This window comes from Monodon monoceros, unplaced genomic scaffold, assembly GCF_005190385.1.
Source record: "Monodon monoceros isolate NGI ecotype Baffin Bay Population unplaced genomic scaffold, NGI_Narwhal_1 Super_Scaffold_22, whole genome shotgun sequence".
NCBI classification, from domain to species: Eukaryota; Metazoa; Chordata; class Mammalia; order Artiodactyla; family Monodontidae; genus Monodon; species Monodon monoceros.
Genome location: NW_021703779.1, coordinates 90,937,145 through 90,959,589, shown reverse-complemented (window position 1 = coordinate 90,959,589; position 22,445 = coordinate 90,937,145).

Below are 22,445 nucleotides of genomic sequence, written 5' to 3'. Positions count from 1 at the left end.
CCCGCGTACCGCAAAAAAAAAAAAAAAAAAGAAGAAGAAGAAAGATCTCAAACAATATCCTAATGTCCACCTTAAGTAACTAGAAAAACAAGAGGAAACTAACCCCAAAACAAGCAGAAGAAAAGGAATAACAAAGATTAGGGCATAAATAAATGAACTGCAGATCAGAAAATAATACAGAAAATCAATTAATCATTCTTTGAAAAGAACAGCAAAATTGACAAACCTTCATCTAGACTGACGAAGAAAAAAAGAAGTCTCATATTACTAAGATCAGGAATCAAACTGAGGACATTACTACTGACCTTAGAGAAATTAAAAAGAAAAAGGATTATAAAGAATACTACAGACAAATGTATGCCAACAAATCAGATAATCTGTTTCTAGGAACAGACAAATTCCTAGAAACACACAAACTATCAAAAGTGACTCAAGAAGAAACTAGAAAATCTGAATAACAGGTAAAGTGAGTCAGTGTTTGAACTGAGTTTTCTTAGAAGCTGTATCTGTCTCTTTGGCATCCACTAATTACAGGGCCAAACTAATGGCCAAATTTGTTTATATCTCCTCTGTGATATAAACAGAGCCCATACTTTGAGCCACCTCCTTATCTAACTCTCACATACCAAGCCAATATTTCCCCTGAACTAAGTCAACCCAGGCCAGATAACAGACAACTAGGGAGAGCCCCCCTATGCCCCAAGGCCCACTAGAATTATTCAAACTAGCAGTCCTAAGCTACTTACCCTGCTCTGCCTTGCCTTGCCTTTCCTGGAAACCCCAGTAAAGGCTCTGGCCTAGGCTTTCCACTCACTCCTTTCTGCCTGCTGACTGACACCGGTGCTTCCCCATGTGGCCTTACATGGTACGGCATACTCCCTCCTCCTGGAAAATATAAGTAATAAAAATCTTCTTTCAGTAGCATTAGCTTCTCCATGTTGACATTCAGTCACCTCTACAAATTAAAATACCACAGGTATAATCATTGACACAGTTAGCAGTAAAATAAATAAATAAATAAAAGAAGCAAACAAACAAAAAAAACCTTCCAATACAAAAAAGTCTAAGACCAGATGATCTCACTGGTGAATTCTATGAAACAATAAAAGAATTAAAACCAGTACTTCTCAAATTCTTCCAAAAAGCAGAAAAGGAGGTAACACATCCCAACTAATTCTATAAAGCCAACATTGCCAAAGCCAGTCAAAGACATCAGAAGAAAAGAAAACTATGGACCAATATCCCTTATGAGTCTAGATACAAAATACTAGAAAAACAAATACATCAGCATATTAAAGGATTATATGACATGACTAAGTGGGGTTTATCCCTAGAATGCAAGATTGGTTCAACATATGAAAGTCAATTAATATAATATACCACATTAATAGACTAAAGGGGGAGAAACACAATTATCTCAATAAACACAGAAAAAGCATTTAACAAAAATCCAACACCCTTTCATGATTAAAAAGAACTCAAAATACTAGGAATAGAAGGTAACTTCCTAAAGATGCTAAAGGGTATCTATGAAACACACACAGGTAACCTCATACATAATGGTGAAAAAAGGAAAGTTTTCTCCTAAGATCAGGAACAGGGCAAGGATGTCTGCTTTGACACTTCTACTTAACATTGTATGGGAGGTTCTAGTCAGGGAAATTAGGCAAGAAAAAGAAATACATAGCATCCATATAGTAAAGGAAGAATTAAAAGTACCAATGATTACTGATGACTTGATCTCATATATAGAAAACCCTAAAGTACCCACAAATAAACTATTATAGCTAACAAATGAGTTCAGCAAAGTTGCAGGATACAAGATCAATATACAAAAAAGTCAGTGTTATTTCTATACACTAGCAGTGAAAAGTCAAAAAAAGTTAACAATTCAATTTATAATAGCATCAAAAAGAATGAAATACTTAAGAAGAATCTTAACCAAGGAAGTGTAAGACCTGTACACTCTAAATTACAAAATTTGTAGAAAAAAAATTTAAAAGACCTAAATAAATGGAAAAGGCATCTTGTGTTCATGAATTGGAAGACTTAATACTATTAAGATGGCAGTACTTGTCAAAATTAATCCACAGACTCAAAGCAGTCCCTATCAAAATTCCAACTGCCTTCTTTGGAGAAACTGACAAGCTGGTCTTAAAATTTATATGGAAATGCAAGGGATCCAGAATAGCAAAAACAATTTTCAAAAAGGAGAGTAAAGCTGGGATCTAACACTTCGCAATTTCAAAACGTACTACAAACCTACAGTAATCAAAATAGTGGGGGTATCATAAGAACAGACATGTAGATCAATGGAATAGAACTGACAGTCCAGAAATAAATTTACGGTCAATCACTTTTTGGCAAGGGTACCAAGGCCATTCAATGGAGAAAGAATAGTTTTTTCAAAAAATGGTGCTGGAACAAATGGATATCCACATGCAAAATTAATAATAATAATAATACTTTGGAACCCTACCTCACACAATATGTAAAAATTTACTCAAAGTGAATCAAAGAACCAAATGTAATAACTAATACTATAAAACTCTTAGAAAGTAGGTAATAAATATTTGTACCTTGGACTAGGCAGTTGTTTCCTTTTTTAAAAACTTTTTTTAATTTTTATTTTACTTATTTATTTTTGGCTGTGTTGGGTCTTCGTTGCTGCATGTGGGCTTTCTTTAGCTGTGGCAAACAGGGGCTACTCTTTGTTGTGGAGCACGGGCTCTAGGCACGCAGGCTTCAGTAGTTGTGGCTCATGGGCTCTACAGTGCAGGCTCAGTAGTTGCGGCGCACGGGCTTAGTTGCTCCACTAAGGGGCAGGGATAGAACCTGTGCCCCCTGCATTCGCAGGCAGATTCTTATCCACTGCACCACCAGGGAAGCCCTAAGCAGTTGTTTCTTAAACATAATACTGAAAGGACAAGCAACCGATGAAAAACTAAATTGGATTTCATCAAAATTAAAACTTTTGTATGTCAAAGGAGACTACCAAGAAAATGAAAAGACAACCCATGGAATTAGAGAAGATATTTGCAAATGACATAGCTGATAATGGTCTAGTATATAGAATATATTAGAATGCTTACAACTTTATAAACTCTATAAAAAGACAAAGAACCCAGTTTAAAAATGGGCAAAGGGTTTGAATAGACATTTCTCCAAAGAAAATATACAAATGGCACGCACATATGAAAAGATCATTAGTTATTTGGAAAATGCAAATCAAAACCACAATGACATACACTCACTGGGGTGGCTATAATTAAAGAAATGAAAAATAACAATGTGTCAGTGAGGATATGGAGAAATTGGAACCGTCATACATTGCTGCTGTGAATATAAAATGGTGCTGCCTCTGTGGAAAAAAGTTTGGCAGTTCTTCAAAAAGTTAGACATAGACTTACCATATGACCCAGCAATTCCATACCTAGGTATATACTTAAGAGAAGTGAAAACCTACATTCAAACAAAAACCTGTGCACAAATGTTCACAGCAGCATTATTCAAAAACTGGGTACAATCCTATTGTCCATCAACTGATGAATGGATACACAAACATGGTGTATTCATACAATGGAATATTATCCAGCCGTCAAAAAAGGAGTGAAGTTTCTCAGCCTTAGAACCATCTTCTGAGAAACCTCTGTGCCATGAGAGTGAAGTGGAGGAAGAAGAGAATGCACAGGCTAAAGCACAAAAGAAGAAAGATGAGGCAGAGGTCCAAGTAAACTTGCACACCCATGGAAGCCACAGGAGCAGAAACAAGAGAAGCCATAGCCGGGGACGCTGGTACAAATTGTTGGACTGCGTGCCTACTGTCTAGAACTTATCTCAATGGATCTAGAACATCCATGGCCATTCTGACTGCCTCAACTACCTTTGAGAGACCCACCTTGCTCATGTCAAAACGGTCCCTTTTGGTCCTTTGCCCTGGACCTGTAACATTATGGGCTAGTTCTGTTCTGAGTTGTGGCTGAATGTAACAGGTGTACAATAAATCATCTCTTTTGTTGTCCTAGCTGAAGAAAAAGTAAAAGGAATGAAGTGCTGATACATACTACAACATAGATGACCCCTGAAAACATTATGCTAAGTGAAACGAGCCAGACACTAAAGGCCATATATTGTCCGATTTCATTTATATGAAATGTTCAGAGTAGGCAAGTCCATAGAGACAGGAAACAAATTAGTGACTGCCAGGGGGAGAATGGGGAACAACTGTTTAAAGGGTACAGGATTTATCTTTGGGGTAACAAAAATGCTCTGGAACTAAATAGCGGTGATAGTTGCATAACATTGTGAATATACGAAAAAGCACTAAACTGTACACTTAAAAGTGGTTAAAATAGCGAAATTTATCTCAAAAAACTTAATTTTTACTTTTCTTAAAATTTTAAAAATTTATTTATTTATTTTACTTTTGGCTGCGTTGGGTCTTTGTTGCTGCGCGAGGGCTTTTCTCTAGTTGCGGCGAGCGGTGGCTTCTCTTGTTGAGCACGGGCTCTAGGCGTGTGGGCTTCAGTAGTTGTGGCACGCAGGCTCAGTAGTTGTGGCACACGGGCTTAGTTGCTCCACAGCATGTGGGATCTTCCCGGACCAGGGCTCGAACCCGTGTCCCCTGCACTGGCAGGCGGATTCTTAACCACTGCGCCACCAGGGAAGCCCCAAAACTTAAATTTTAAAAAGAGGGGGAAAAAAAGGAGCATTTACAAGAATCCTTACTGCTAGACGGTCTGTGTAGATATAGCAAAATAAGTTTTCTTTTTAATGGTTTGGGGGAAAGTTAAGAGAAACCTTTTCAATTATATACACAGGACTTCAAACAAGAGACAGAAAATCTTCCCTTAGTGTTCCTATTGACCAAATGTGGTATATTGTCTTACCCCTTCTTTTTTCCATTATCAAGGTCTGGTAGAATGGAGACCACCTATTGGCTACTGACCCCTCCACTTGTCTTCTTTCAGGATTCCAGCAGGCTTCTGTTCTGGCAAAGCCTTTGCTCATTGTTGCCAGGGCCAAGTAGCATCTCCTCCAACTGGGAAACAGTGGTCACACCAGGTCCTCAGAAGTGTGTGGGTCCATGGTCTGAAGTTGAAGTGGCCTAGCTGACACCCATGCTGATCTCCCTTCTCCGGTCCTCAGGGTTCCTCATAGCCCATCTAGCATCTGGGCTGCCACCATTCTTCTTGCCCCACCAAGCTCACTGCCCAAAGGTGCCACATCCTTGGCGGCCTGGCCAGGGTGGGCTGGGAGACCATCAGCTGCAGGTGTGGTCAGGACCCAGGGAAGCCAATACAACCTTCAGGTCACAGTGTGTGCGGTCACCACTGCCTCAGGGCCAGGACCGGACTGGTTGCAGTGTCAAGGATTCCAGGTCACTGAAGTACCGAAGCCACTGGCCACCAGCCCCCTTCAAGCTCACAGACCAGCCCTGGCCAGGAGGTCTCCAGGGCTGGAGCTCCAATCTCACCTTGCTTTCTGCTGGAACTGACTACTTGAGCTAATGGGGTTTCAAAATTAAAACTTCCTAAACTTTCTGAATACTTATACCTACCTTGGCCTAAGGTAGTCTCGTTGGCCCTAAGGCGCCCTTTCCTTTTGGCAGACATTGTCACTTTATGACTATATCACAGACAGATTAGTGGAGACTGGGCATTACACCCTGATTTTCCACTCCACTTTGCTGCAAGCAGATACGACTCGGTACTGCAAAAGACAAATGCAATCGACTCAGACTTAATACCAAGAGGTTCAAACTGCCTTTCTGGGCCAGAACCCCTGCTTGCATATGGATATTTTTACCCCTGATTTTGTACCCTCATATTTATAAGGGTGTAAATAGTGTGACCATAGATCACAGCTGACCCCAGGCAGTTCAGGGACTTACCTCCCCGCGGGGGAAGTTTTGTCACAGTGTAAAGACTAGTAGCACTGCTTTTATAACCTGGCTGGGTAAATACCCAGCCAAACCTTCTTGCACTAATACTGATGGGTTCGAGGAGAAACCCTCACAAACACACCCATGCAGCCCCTGGGGACAACATAACTGCCGACACACCACCAGCAAAAGGGAGACAATATGGCTGCCAAGGCCAACTGCACATGCGCACAGAGGCACGGGGGGGGGGGGGGGGGGGGGGGGGGGCAGGGGAGGGACCAGGAGCAAAGTATGCAAACAGGGCCTGCAGGGCTTTTCCTGACCTGATACCGGGGGTGAGGGACTCAAGAGTTTTGCACTTGAGTTTGCCCGTACTTTAGTTGGAGTTGCTACAGACAAATTCCAAAGTCACCAAAATGGGCATCTGATGCGTGCGGACATAATTCCAGCTGCCTAGGAAGCGTATTTGGGGAGCAGCAATTGGATGGAAAATGGCTGTGGGTCAGACAGCTGCATTTGAGCAGCCAGGGTGGACTGGGAGCTGCTTCCGGGGCCCAAGGAGAACAGGAAGCTGCTGTAGGCAGTCAGGCGGGTGTTGTGGATGAGGGTACAAACAGGTATTTGGAGCTGCGAATGAAAAATGGTGCCTTCCATATTAGGAAATAAAGGACGCCCTCAATCACTATAGCCCACCCCAGCGGTGAGCCCTGGGTGGACTCAGGATGGGAAAGAACAGGATACTGGCCCTAGAGAGCTAAGGTGCCTATTAGAGGAATGATTTCAATGAGCCCAGACTCTTGCATCTTCCCACACATGAAAATGGTAAGATGAACATATCTGCAAAGCAGAAATAGAGACATAGGTGTAGAGAACAAATGTGTGGACACCAGGGGGGAAAGCGGGGAGGTGGGATGAATTGGGAGATTGGGATTGACATATATATGCCGCTGGGTATGAAATAGATAACTAGTGAGGGCCTGCAGTATATCATGGCAAACTCTACTCGGTGCTCTGTGGTGACCTGGATAGGAGGGAAATCCAAAAGGGAGCGGATATGCATATACATATGGCTGGTTACGTGCAGCAGGAGGTAGCACAACATTGGGGTAAAGCAACTATACCCCAATAAAAAATACAAAAAAATTTTTAAAAGTGCTAAATTCATTAACTTGAGATGTCTAGGTTTTCTTTTTTTTTTTTAACATCTTTATTAGAGTATAATTGCTTTACTAACAGTAATCTTTTGATGTCCCCGACTACCTGGTCTTTGTTGCAAAACTCCTATATATCCTGGCCTTACCCTTACCTCTTCAGAGCAGTCCCTCAGAGCTGAGAGGTTGCCTCCCAGTCTTAAGTCCTCAGAAAGTCCCCTGAATAAAACATAATTCTCAATTTTTAGGTTGTGCATTTTTTTCAGTCGACAAAGCCCAGGTCCCGCTGACTCCAAAGTCCGTGCCCTTCTTTTCCTTGCTCTTAGACCGTGGCACGTAGTAGATACCAGTAAACACCATTTGAATAAATGAATTCACACCACGGTCTCTTTCTGAAGAAGTCGTTCCCTCCATCTCTGGGGAAATCCTGCCCTATCCCTCAAGGCCCGGCCCAAACGCAGCCTCCTCCATGTAGCCCTGGGTAATTTTGTGTCCCCTCTCAACCCAGCAGTTGCAGTCTCTCCTGTGGCTATGGAGTGAGTAGGGGGCGACTGGGAGAGGCATTAGTGCTGGAGTGCAGGGGAGCGTTGGGTCCTTTGGGATGAGACAGCTGACTGGGGGGAAAATCCCGAGTTTTGCAGATGGAGATTTTTGGCTGTTGAGTTTGTCTATTGGAATTAAGGCTGCTATAGGAGATTTTAGCTGCTTAAATCCATGACATAATAACCCATCCTGAATCCTACTCTAGGGAAGTGCCTGGAGATTTTTACTTTTAGCAAGTTAGTTCTACTGATTGTTATAATCAGGCACATTCCCAAAACTGTTCTCCTCTAACCCTCTCAATTTACCGGTTAGGAAACTGAGACCCAGTAAGTGAAACTAATTTACCCAAAGTCACACAGCCAGTTAGTGACAGAACCAGGATAAACGTTAATCGATTATATCTCTTACAGTAACCTTATATTGAATTCCCCAAAGACAATGCTGCATCTCAGACATACTAACTCATTTGGCAAATACTTGTATGAGTAGAATTTATAAGATTAGCACTTGCCGCCTGCCAGGATCCCGGGGAGTGTGATGCTTAATGGGTAAATTTTGATAGGTGGAAAAAAGTGGAAAATTGGTCATGAGACACTAGGCAGTTAAGTGAATAAAACAGAGGGTACAGGCAGAAAGTAGCATGTATATAGTCCTTCAAAATCCTCAAGCCTTAAATATGAGAATGGAAATTATGTTCAGAAGATAATCTGAATAATAGGAAGTAGGGGGCTACATGAGTCTGGAACTTGAGAGATCAAAATCTGGCTTGGAAACATAGATCTGGAAGTCGTCAGCATAAAGGTTGAAGTTGAAGCCACGGAACTAGATGCGCTCACTCAGGGACAGTTATTCAGAGGGGCACAGATGAGGACAGAAGACTGAAGGGACAGCTGTTTAAGGAATAGTTACAAGAAGATTTTACAAAGGAAGCAGAGGGAAGCAGCAAGAGGGCTGGGGGGGCAAACGAGGGGTGAGGAGGATGGCATCAATGATCACTCTGCCACTGAAACCTCCTTCTGTCACCTCCTTCCCTAGACCTCACAGTCCACGTTCAACATCACTTGAATGTCCCCTGCAAGAATGTCAGAGTTGGGCCTTTAGGGGTTATTTACGCAAGGGTATCTCAATCTTGACACTATTGACATATGGGGCCAGACAATTCTTTTTTGTGGATGGCTGTCCTGTGCATTGTAGGAGGTTTAGCTGCATCTTTTGCCTCTATCCCCTAGATACCAGTAGGACACACTCCCCACCCCCCAACCACCAGTCATGACAACCAAAAATGACTCTAGACATTGAAAAATGTCCCCTGAAGGGACGGAATGGTCCCCAGTTGATAACCACTGAGCTACACAATCCTCCCGTCTCTGAATTTCTGGTAGGGAACATCCAAGTGATGAACCTCAGGCAGATGACTAGAAGGGTCCGGAACTCAGGAGAAATGAGTCTAGATGAGGGTACGTATTTGACAGTTTATCAGCATGTGGTGGGAGTTGAAGCCATGAGCATGGATGAGATCACCCAGGGACAGGGCATAGCATCAGAAGAGAACAAGAGCCAGGACAGAGTCCTAGAGAGCACTGACATTTAAAGGGGAACCTGAGATGAGAATTCCGAGAAGGAGGAATAACAATTCTACCAAAGCTACTACTATCATTTACTACCACTTGCCGTGTGCCAATGACTATGCCAAGTTCTTCACAAGCTTCATCTCATTTAATCCTGAACCGAACTTTGTGAAGTAGGCATTATCATCTCCATTTTCCTGAGAAAGAAACAGGCCCAGAGACATTAAGGAAGCCTGCAAAAATGTATGCTGTTAGTCAGTGCCAGAGCCAGGATTCAAACCCAGATTTGTCTGCCTTTTCAGTTCATACATTTGCTACCAGCAAACCTAGGAAAGAGGGTGGTCCTGGGATCCAAGGAATTAAGGAATATAAAGAAGAACAGAGCACTCTATAGCATCTAATCCAGTCCAACAACATAGGCAGGTCAGAAAAGTACAGAAAAAGTGTAGCAGATGAGCAGCAAGGATGCCATACGTGACCTTGGTGAGGATGGTTTCAGTAGGTGGTGGGAAGTCAGGCTGGATCACAGACAGTTGAGGAGAGACTGGAGAGGAAAGACGTGGAAAAGCAAATGGAGACTTCAAAGCATTTAGATTTGAAGGAAAGAAGAGAGATAAGGTGGTAGCTACAGGAAGGGAATAACCTAGTGTCTAGGGAGGGTTTTTTTTTTTCTTACAACAAAACTTACACGTTTAATGTAGAAGATTTAGAAGACATTGGTCAATCAATGGTATCCCACAAACCAGAAAAAATCACAGGTAATATTTTGGCATTTATCTTTCTGGTCCATCGTTGTCCTATACATACACGCACACATTTTTAGAAAAATGTTATCAAACCATTCATATTGCTTTGTAACTTGTTTTTTAATTAAAATACATAGTAAACACTTTGCAATGATAATAGCAATAAATGTGCTATGTAAGCATCATTCTAATATTTTCTTGCTATTCCTATGGGCCATATTGAAACATCATTTCTCTCACTGTCAGCATCCTTCCCTTCCCTTCCATTCCCTTTCCTTTCCTTCTAGCCTCTTCCATTATTTTCCATCCCACTCCCCACCCCCACCCCCAAACACAAGCTATCATGGATTGGAAGTGTAATTAATTCAAATCGACTTAATTTTGAAGAAAATATGAAGAAACTGAATAAAATATCAGAGAAATACTTGTTTGCAAAGAGAATTTGGGTTTTTTAAGCTGAATGATACTTGAGCATATTTATACCTAACAGTGTGTGTGTGTGTGTGTGTGTGTGAGAGAGAGAGAGAGAGAGAGAGAGAGAGAGAGAGAGAGAGATAAGGAGAAAATAGTAGACAGAGATTGAAGATACAGCTGGGAGGCAGGAAGGGAGGGTTGTCAAACAATGGATCAAAGTTCCGAAGGAGGAAGGAGGATACAGGGCATAGATGCCACAATTAACATTAAATAGATGTCTTTAAGTCTGTGAGGGGTGTATCACGTTGGGTGGCAGGAAGTTGAGGTAATTTCTGGCCTCTGTAATTATGGAAACGTAGGAGTCCAGGTTAACTGCTGAGAGGCAGGGGGAAGGGGGCTTACGAAAACTGGTGAGGAGCTGAACTGGCTTCTTGGGTGAATGGGAGAGAATGCTGATGAAGGGATGAAGGACACACAAAGTATCCATCATGGCAGTGTGGAAAACCCAGCTGAGACTGAAGCCAATCCCCATGCATAAGAGATAGACATTTTCGTTTGATGTAGGTTTGGGGTTCTGCTACTATGCAAGTACAAAGGATGGGCAAGCAGCAAGCAGTTTGAAAATATTGGTAAGTTGTCTGGGGTGGAAATGAAGAAGAGAGGGCTGATAGATTTCTTGGGAAATAATGGAGGGGTCAAAGGAGTAGAGGTTTAAATGACTTAGAAGAATAACTGTAATGACAATAAAGACTAGAGAAATAGAGGGTTTTGGTCAGAGAAGTGGAACTCTAGCCACCTGGGATGCCACAATGCTAGGCCACAAGGACTGAGATTGAAGCTACCTCCTCTGGGATCGATGCCACTCCAGGCTATGGCAGTATAGAAACTATAACCTCTGGGTTTGCCATCATGTTAATCCAAATAGGCAGAGACTATACATGCTAGGCTGAACGAACTCTGGCCATCGGACCTGGTTTCCACTCTCCTCCAAGATCTGCTGAGATGAAACCCACCAGGCCCTCACCCTGGTTGTCATCACTCCTCCAGCCACAATCTCCTATTTTGAGTTTTTCAACTAGCACTATGAAAATGTCTCAGCTCCTAAAGTCCATGGATCCCTCTACTTCTTCCCAATCTATCAGGACTCTTCTTTTTTATTTCCCTCATTACTTAGCTTAGATGCCATGGTTTATCATTTCAGTACCATTCTTGCCAGTTCTAAGTTCCCTTGCCTTGAACTTGTTTTGTAAGCCACCTACCCTGCTAAGCCCAACTCTGTCTTCTCTGTACATGCACCTGAGCACTGCTAGAGAAATTCACACAGGTATTTCAAACCTTCTCAGTCTCCTTAAATCCCAGTTCTCCCTCATATACCTCCCTCTTCCCCTCATATCCACCTCTATTCTCAGCAGTTCGTCCAGCATCACAAAGAAAATTATCTCCTTCCATCTTCATCTTCTTTTTTGTTACATTAGAAAAAAAGTGTTGCTTGTTCTCTCCACTGGCAATAGCTCTGTGTATACTTTTGATCCCATTGTCTGTCTTTCAGAAGTCTTACACTATTGATGATCCCTCATCTTTCCTATTTATTCAAATTTTTTGTCTCCACTGGATCCTTCCCAACAGGTTTAAACATGTTGAAGTGTCTCTATTAAAAACAAAACAAAACAAACAAACAAAAACTTGCTTAACCCCACACTTACTTCACTCAAGCAACCACCTTCCCCTTCACAGCCAAACTTCTTGAGAGAGTGGTCTTTCTTACTGTCATTGTTTCCTTGCTTCCTGTCTACACCTCAGCCCACTTCCATCTAATTTCCAGCCCTTTACTACAGCAAAAACAGCTCTTGTCACAATAACCTCCATACTGTCAAAAGTAATGGGCATTTTTCATTTCTCACCTTGCTAGACTACTTGGCAGCCTTTGACCAGTTAATCACTTCCTCCTTCTTAAAATGTTCACCTCCTTGACTTTTTAAAAAGTTGAAATTACTCTTTTAAGATAATTGTAGATTCACATGTAGCTATAAGAAATAATACAGACAGATCTCATATCCTTCACCTAGTTTTTCCCAACAGTAACATCCTGCAAAACCACAATATAATATCCTAACCAGAATATTGACATTGATACAGTCAAAATACAGAACAGTCCCATCACCACAAGGATCTCTCACAGTGTCTTTTAATAACCACACCCTCTTCTCTCCCAGATACTTGCTCTCCCCCATCCCTGCCCTTAACCTCTAATCAGTCCTTCACTTCTAAATTTTGCCATTTCAAGAATGTTATATATATGGAACCATAAATTATGTAACCTTTTGAGACTGGCTTTTGGCACTCAGCATAAGTCTCTGAAGATTCATCCAGCTCATCACGTGTATTGCGCAGTTCATTCCTTTTTATTATTGAGTAGTATTCCAGGGTATGGATGTACCATGGTTTAAGTTGCTTTGTATTCACCTGTTGCAAGACATTTTGGGTTGTTTCCAGTTTGGAGCTATTATGAATAGAACTCCAATGAACATTCATGTATAGGTTTTTGTGTGAACATAAATTTCCATTTCTCTAGGAAAAATGCCCAGGAGTAGTTACTGGGCCATATAGTAGGTTTATGTTTAGTTTTATAAGAAGCTGACAAAATGTTTTCCAGGATGGTTGTACCACTTTTTACCAGCAATGTATGAGTGATTTTTTATCTCCATCGTTATCAGCATTTGGTATTATCACTGTTTTTTATTTTTGCCATTCTGGTAGGAATGTAGTGTTTTTTGCAGGGGGCGGTTCTGGTAGTTCTATTTGCATTTCTTTAATGGCTGATGATGTTTGACATCATTTCATGTGCTTCTTTGACATCTGTATATCCTCTTCAGTGAAATATTTGTTCATGTCTTTTTCCCATTTTCTAATTGGACTGTTTGGTTTTTTAGTGTTTTGAGACTTCTTTATGTATTTTAGATTTGAGTTCTTTGTTGGATATGTGGTTCGTAATACTCCTGCTGGTTTGTAGCTTGTCTTTTTAAAAAACTAATTAATTAATTAATTTCTTTTTGGCTGTGTTGGGTCTTCGTTGCTGCACGTGGGCTTTCTCTAGTTGCGGCAAACGGGGGCTACTCTTTGCTGCGGTGCACGGGCTTCTCATTGCGGTGGCTTTTCTTGTTGCAGAGCATGGGCTCTAGGCGCACGGGCTTCAGTAGTTGCGGCACACGGGCTTAGTTGCTCCGTGGCATGTGGGATCTTCCCGGACCAGGGATCGAACCCGTGACCCCTGCATTGGCAGGCTAATTCTTAACCACTGCACCACCAGGGAAGCCCTGTAGCTTGTCTTTTAATCCTCCTAACAGAGTCTTTCGCAGAGCAAAAGTTTTTAATTAAGTTTTAAATTTTATCTAGCCCTAGGTTCTGAAGATTTTCTCCTATGCTTTTTCTAAAGTTCTATAGTTTTACATTTTGCTTCTAAGTTTGCAATTCATTTTCATTTTTGTATAAGGTGTGAAGTTTAGGCTGAGGTTCATTTTTTTCTTTTTCTGTCTTTTTTTCAACTATGAATGTCCAATTGTTCCAACACCATTTGTTGAAAAGGCTATCCTTCCTCCATTGAACTGCTTTGAAAAACAAAAAAACCTTGGCATGTTTGTGTGGGTCTATGTTTAGGTTCTCTATTCTGTTTCAGTGATCTTTGTGTCTATCCCTCTTCCAATGCCACATTATCTTGATTAGTAGTAAGCTTAATAAATGTAGTAAGCCTTAATAAATGATACCTATTTTGTTCACCACTGTATCCTCAGCTCCTTGAACAGTGTCTAGAAAATTGTAGATACACATTCTGAGGTGGAGCAATTCTGGGTGAGGATGCTGTCACAAGCTACGCTGTCTAATAGAGCTTTCTTCACTGATGAAAATTTTCTCTATATGGTAGGCACATGTGGCTATTGAGCACGTGAAACGTGGCTAGTGCAACTGAGGAGCTCATTTTTCATTTTTATTTAATTTTAATTAATTTAAATAGCCACCTGTGGGACTTCCCTGGTGGCGCAGTGGTTAAGAATCTGCCTGCCAATTCAGGGGACACAGGTTTGAGCCCTGGCCTGGGAAGATCCCACATGCTGTGGAGCAACTAAGCTGTGCACCACAACTACTGAGCCTGCGCTCTAGAGCCCACGAGCCACAACTACTGAAGCCTGCATGCTACAGCTGCTGAAGCCTATGCACCTAGAGCCTGTGCTCCGCAACAAGAGAAGCCACCGTAATGGGAAGCCTGTGCACTGCAATGAAGAGTAGCCCCCGCTGGCCGCAACTAGAGAAAGCCTGCGCACAGCAACGAAGACCCAATGCAACCAAAAATAAATAAATTAAATAAATAAATTTTTTAAAAGACCTGTCTAAAATAAATAAATAAATAGCCACCTGTGGCTAGTGGCCAATGTATTGGGCTGTACAAGTCAAGAGAGCAGCCATGAAAGAGCGTGACTAAAGTGGAGGCAGGTCACTATGGAGAACAGTATGGAGGTTCCTTAAAAAACTACAAACAGAACTACCATACGACCCAGCCATCCCACTACTGGGCATATACCCTGAGAAAACCATAATTCAAACAGAGTCATGTACCACAATGTTCATTGCAGCTCTATTTACAATAGCCAGGACATGGAAGCAAACAAAGTGTCCATCGACAGACGAATGGATAAAGAAGATGTGGCACATATATACAATGGAGTATTACTCAGCCATAAAAAAGAATGAAATAATGCCATTTGCAGCAACGTGGATGGACCTAGAGATAAACTTACTGAGTGAAGTAAGTCAGACAAAGACAAATATCATATGATATCACTTATATGTGGAACCTAAAAAAATGATACAAATGAACTTCTTTACAAAACAGAAACAGACTCACAGATTTAGAAAACAAACTTAGGGTTACCAAAGGGGAAAGGTGGGGGGAGAGGTATAAGTTAGGAGTTTGAGATTGACATATACACACTACTATGTATAAAATAGATCATCAATAAGAACCTACGTATAGCACAGGGAACTCTACTCAATACTCTGTAATAACTTACATGGGAAAAGAATCTGAAAAAGAATGGATATGTGTATATGTATAACTGAAACACTTTGCTGTACACCTGAAACTAACACGACATTGTAAATCAACTATACTCCAACATAAAATAAAATTAAATTAAAAAAACAAACTTGTCTTCCTCAAAGTCACTCCATTCAGTCCATAATAAAAGAGATCAACATACACCTGAAACTAACACAACACTTTAAATCAACTATACTCTAATATAAAATAAAAATTAAAAAATAAATAAAATGGAGGTAGGTCAAAGTCATTAGGTTTTAAGAAGTCAAGAACTGCTAGGCCAAAATTTTGGATGAATAAAACAGGTGAACAGTGAAGTCCCTCAGGACAATGACATGATATTGGCAAGGAAGGCTGTGTATTAAAAGCTAAAAGGCCTGATTTACTTTGAGGGCATGAACAGTGTCTAGACAACAAAAACGAGGTTGTGGTAGATGATTAGACTAGCATGTGACTTAATGTTGTGTTTCCAGCAGGGCAGAGAAACAATGGCCAGGAAGCTGCCTCAAAAAAGCAGGAGGGGGCTTCCCTGGTGGCGCAGTGGTTGAGAGTCCGCCTGCCGATGCAGGGGACACGGGTTCGTGCCCCGGTCCGGGAGGATCCCACATGCCGTGGAGCGGCTGGGCCCGTGAGCCATGGCCGCTGAGCCTGCGCGTCCGGAGCCTGTGCTCCGCAACGGGAGAGGCCACAGCAGTGAGAGGCCCGCGTACCGCAAAAAAAAAAAAAAAAAGCAGGAGGCTGCAAGTCACTCCTGCAGTCCTTTTAAATGAGTGTCCTTGGCAAAGTGCCAGAGTCAGCTAGGGCAAGGAGGAGTGAGTAGCATTTGGTGATGGTGGCTAGGAAAAGCATGTAGGAGAGCTTGTTTATCACGCAACAAAGGATCTGAGGGACACAGTACAAACATTTGCGAGGGAAAGAAATCATGGGAAGAAGGGCTGAGGAGAAGAAGCACAAAATAGTACAGGCATACCTTGGAGATATTGTGGCTCAGCTGCAGACCACCGCAACAAAGCGGATACTGCAATAGAAGCAGTGACATGAGCTGCTCCACCCCCCCTCCCCTATCACTTCCTGGCCACCCACAGCATATGCTCAGTAAATATTATCAAAGTGAGTTTACTTGATGTTTCTTTTGGATGTCTGAGAATAAAGGAATCTTATACATTGAAAAAAAAGTTATGTTTACACCATACTGTAGTCTATTGAGTGTGCAGTAGTGTCATGTCTAAAAAAACAATGTACATACCTTAATTTAAAATATTTTATTGCTGAAAAATACTAACCATCATCTGAGCCTTCATCAAATTGTAATCTTTTTGCTGGTGGAGGGGCTTGCTTTGATATTGATGGCTGCTGACTGATCACGGTGGTGTTTGCTAAAGGTCGGGGTGGCTGCGTCTTAAAATAAAACAGCAATGAAGTTTGCCACATCAATTGATTCTTCCTTTCACAAACAATTTCTGTATAGCGTGCAGTGATGTTTGATAGTATTTTACCCACAATAGAACTTCTATGAAAAATGGTGTCAATCTTCTCAAACCCTGACACTGTTTTACCAGCTGTTTATGTGTAAATACTATTCTAAATCCTTTGTTGTCCTTTCAACAATCTTCACAGCATCTTCCCCAGGTGTAGATTCCATCTTAATCAATTTCTTTGGTCATCCATAAGAAGCAACTTCTCATCCATTCACGTGTCATCATGAGATTGCAGCAATTCAGGCACATCTTCAGGCTCCATTTCTAATTCTAGTTCTCTTGCTATTTCTACCACATCTGCAGTGACCTCCTCCACTGAAGTCTTGAACCCCTCAAAGTCATCCGTGGGGGTTGGAATCAACTTCTTCCAAACTCCTGTTAGTGTTGATTTTGACCTCTTCCCATGAATCACAAATGTTCTTAACAACATCTAGAATGGTGAATCCTCTCCAGAAGGTTTTCAATTGACTTTGCCCAGATCCATCAGAGGAATCACTATCCATGGCAGCTATAGCGTCATGAAATGTGTTTCTTAAATAATAAGACTTGAAAGTCAAAATTACTCCTAGATCCATAGGCTACAGAATGAATGTTGTGTTAGCAATCAGAAAAACCACATTAATCTCATTGCACATCTCCATCAGAGCTCTTGGGTGACCAAGTGCATTGTCAATAGCAGTAATATTTTGAACGGAATATTTTTTTTTTCTGAGCAGTAGGTCCCATCAGTAAGGTTAAAATATTCAGTAAACCGTGTTGTAAACAGATGTGCTGTCATCCAGGCTTTGTTGTTCCATTTTTAGAGCACAGGCAGAGTAGATTTAGCATAATTGTTAAGGGCTCTAGGACTTCTGAAATCCTAAAATGAGCATTGGCTTCAACTTAAAGTCACCAGCTACACTAGCCCCTAACAAGAGTCAGCCTGTTCTTTGAAGCTTTGAAGCCAGGTATTTTCTCCTCTCTAGCTATGAAAGTCCTGGATGGCATCTTCTCCCAATAGAAGGCTGTTTCATCTACATTGAAAATCTGTTGTTTAGTGTAGCCACCTTTATTAACTGTCTTAGCTAGATTCTCTGGATAACTTGCTGCAGCTTCTACATCAGGACTTGCTGCTTCACCTTGCACTTTTATGTTATGGAGACGGCTTCTTTCCTTAAGCCTCGTAAACCAACCTCTGCTAGCTTCAAACTTTTCTTCTGTAGCTTCCTCACCTCTCTCAGCCTCCATGGAATAGAAGAGAGTTAGGACCTTGCTCTGGATTAGACTTTGGCTTAAGGAATTTTGACATGCCTTCCTCACTAAGCTTAATTGGTTTCCAGCTTTTGATTTAAAACGAAAGACATGTGACGCTTCCTTTCACTTGAACACTTAGAGAACATTGTACCATTATTAATTGGCCTAATTTCAATATTGTTGTGTCTCAGTGAATAAAGAGGCTCAAGGAGAGGAAGAGAGATGGGGAAACGGCTGGTCCGTGGAGCAGTCAGAACACACACAACGTTTATTGGTTAACTCTATCGTCTCACATGGGTGCAGTTCATGGCACCCCAAAACAACTACGGTAGTAACATCAAAGATCACTGATCACAGATCACCATAACAAATATAATAATATTGGAAAAGTATGAAATATTGTGAGAATTACCAAAATGTGACATAGAGACACAAAGTGAGCAAATGCTCTTAGCAAAATGGCACCAACAGACCTGCTCAACACAGGGTCTCCACAAAGTTTCAATTTGTATAAAACACAGTATCTGAGAAGCACAATAAAATGAGGTATGACTATATGAGAATGTGAGATATGATTGCAGCAAGGCTGCTCTCCCAAACTGCTGAGGTGGTGGCTAGAGCTGGTCTCCTGGGAAAAGGCTCTGTTGTCCTGATTATGAACTCTATAATATTTAGCTGTTGAAATTTTTTGTGCAGGAAAGTGATTTTCTGTAAACCTGCAAGGTATATTAAACTTTGTATAGAAGTTAACATTTTGGGGCTTCCCTGGTGGCGCAGCGGTTGAGAGTCCGCCTGCCGATGCAGGGGACACGGGTTCGTGCCCCAGTCCGGGAGGATCCCACATGCCGCGGAGCGGCTGGGCCGGTGAGCCATGGCCGCTGAGCCTGCGCGTCCGGAGCCTGTGCTCTGCAACGGGAGAGGCCACAACAGTGAGAGGCCCGCGTACCGCAAAAAAAAAAAAAAAGTTAACATTTTGTGTAATAAATGTTTTTATTGTGGTAAATTACACATAACATAAAATGTGTCATTTTATCTATTTGAAAGTGTACAGACCAGTGGCGCAAAGTACAATCATAACGAATGAGTGGTTTTAAACAAAAATAACGCTGGTGGGGCACATTTGTGGTGGTGGCCAATGATGAACTCTGGTGGCCTTCACTGTTCTCAAGGTTCCAAATGCAACAAAAGTATAGTGACAAGGTACTTCAGACCAAGTGCTGGATGAGGTATACATGATCTTGAAGCAGCTGGTAGCTCTGGTCTGTAGGCTCTGAGGTGGGTGCATGTACATTTAGTTCACTCAAAAGGAAGGCATAAGTGAATGTTCAGCCCAGTTCTCTCCTGCCTCTGAAGGGCCCAGTAACACATTATTCTGAGCCACAGAAGTTAATGAAACCTCTACTAGCCTTGTCTCCTGACCTGTAAAATGCAGTAATCGTCCCAGGGTTGTCACAAGGATTAAATATATGCAGACTACATTAGCATAGTGCCTGACACATGGTATGCTCTCAATAACTGGTTCCTATTATCATTATTATATTATGGTCCTGATCAAACTCTGCCTTCTAGCAGAGCTATTAGAACAATGGACATATCTCCTCTGTTCAACTGAGATCTTGTTAAGGGAAAGGACTGTGCCTACTCATCTTTTTATACCCCATAAACCCAGCACATAGTAAGTAGTGCGTACACATGTGTTGAATGAAAATATTCTCCCTTTATGTCTACCTCCTTCTTCCTCCAACCCTAGCCAGAGTCCACATGAAGAGGTGTGGTTGTTAAGAGCACAGGTTTTGGGGTGAGATAGGTTTGAATTCTGGCTCTGCTACTTACCTGTGTGACCTTTGGCAAATTACTTAACCACTCTGCATCTCGTATAGAACATGAAGAAAATAAATATCTACTTCATAGAATTAAATGAGAATGTATAGTAAAGCACAATGCCTGTCACAGCTGAATGCCTGAACAGTAATAATTCCTCCTCCTCCTCCTCCTCCTCCTACTATTATCTGTTTCTTTCAGAAAAGGGGGCATGCCTCCCCTGCTCCCGCCGTTCTGATGCGGATTAAGTGAGAGAGAGGCTTGGTGAGAGAGAGTGTGATACAATCACACTAGGGAATGGAACTTTCTTTTTTTGGCCGTGCCACGTGGCTTGCGGGATCTTAGTTCCCTGGCCAGGGATTGAACCCAGGGCCACCGCAGTGAAAGCACTGAGTCCTAACCACTGGACCACCAGGGAAGTCACAGAATGGAACTTCTTCAAGGAAGATTTCCTGGATTGGAAAAGCAAGAAACAGATAAGAGAAGCAATCAACCATAAACAAAACTGAGAAGTGGGTGACATTTGTCTGTGGTGACTCCCTTCCACGCCAAGGTCATTACCTCTCTTTCCAATTTAGGCTTTTACTGATATGCCCAGACAGTCTTCCGTGTTGTCTGTCAGTGCTGTAGAACCTTCCCCGCTCCTGTTCTTACCACCTAGCTCACACGTTCTGTATGTTCTAGACTCTTGGAAACCAATCGGGAACTAACTTACTAACCTGAGGTGAGATGTTAACAGCACTTTTGAGCACCTTAACTCATGAGAGAGACTGGCGTATAAAAATTGCAGGTCTGGGGCTTCCCTGGTGGCGCAGTGGTTGAGAGTCCACCTGCCGATACAGAGGACACGGGTTCGTGCCCCAGTCCGGGAAGATCCCACATGCCGCGGAGCAGCTGGGCCCGTGAGTCATGGCCGCTGAGCCTGCGCGTCCGGAGCCTGTGCTCCGCAACGGGAGAGGCCACAACAGTGAGAGGCCCGCGTACCGAAAAAAAAAAAAAAATACAGGTCTGGGTGTTGGGGAAGGGGCAGAGGGGGAAAGTCTTTGGACAAAGAAAACTTTTCCATGCTGCACAGGCAACTGTCTACTTAGCCCTTGGGCGGAGTGAGTCTTGAACAGAAGAAAAGGAAAACAAAGTGGAATAGGCAGGTGCTTCCCAATAAACTCCTTTGATGCCCTCAAAGTGCTAACAACCACAATAAACACCTCAAAGTTGCAGCCACCCCCTTTTGTATTCACACTCATTATCACTCTCATTGACACTACCTTTTGTGATCCTTTTTCTTTTGAGGCTTCCCCAACCCCTGCTTGCCTCAGATCCAGAGTCTGTTGCCACTTGCATTTGCCACCAGCTGGTAGACGACTCCAGCTTTCTACCATCCTTGGGCCTCCATTCCCATTACAGGCCTGCCTCTCTGCAATCATCTACCACCGGTGGACATCTCTGAATACCTATCACATGTAAGGTCCTATCTTTCCCCCGGCTACTACTGAGACTGTGTAAAGCGTGGAGCTTTATGCACAAATGTGCCACTAGTTAGCTCACAGAAAGAGATATATTGAAGCTACTTTCCCAAGAATGGAGAGAGCTTTCAATTGATTTACCCACCTGGTTCCTTTTTTTAAAAAAAAAGTGTACCAACACTAGGGTGATCAACTATTCTGGCTTTCCCAGGACTGAGGAGTTTCCTGGGATGTTCAGGAATCAAGAGTCCTGAATAAACTGGGATGGTTAGTCACCCTCAAACATTTATGGACTGCCCACTGTTTATCTAGCATGACTTTAGGTACTGATGGGTTGCCTTCCAGGCCAGCCTTAAATGAATGGCAGGGAAAGTGATGCTCTAAGGCAAAAATGTGCTGGTAAAGTTTTAACAACCAGCTCTCCTGGGGAGGGGGAGGAGGGGGATCCCTAATTTGTAGCATTTGCCCATTTCTGTGTTGTAAACACTCCCATTATGGCCATTTTCAAGCTACCGAAGAGATGCAGAGTGAAACACCACTATTTAACATTTCCACTACACAAATACAACAGATGTGAGTTACCTCAAGAGCACAGGTGATAGTAAAATGTGATAAAAATTAGTAGGAAGTCATGAGTCTAGGATATTTATTACCTTTAATAAAATTTATGTAATTGCAAGTTTATATCATGTGATTTTTTAATGTTGGCTTTAACAACTGATTGCAAAATTCCTGAAAATGTAACCGTCAACTTTCACCAGTCAATATGAGCCAGTTCCAGCACATCACTGAAAGAACCCTGGGAAATCACCACTTTTCATCACTCACATGTCTCCTTCCCACTGGTATGCGACAAAAGACTGAAGACCAACCATTTGCAATTTATTCCTTTGATCTGAGCTCTGCCTTTAGTATGCTAAGATGAGCAAGACCAGGGATAAGGACACAAGTTCTAATCTCAGTCTTATCATGAATTGGCTGTGTGACCTTGACTTCTTTGGATCCCAGGCTCCTTATCTGCAGAATAAGGGGCTTAGCCAACTGGTGTTCTT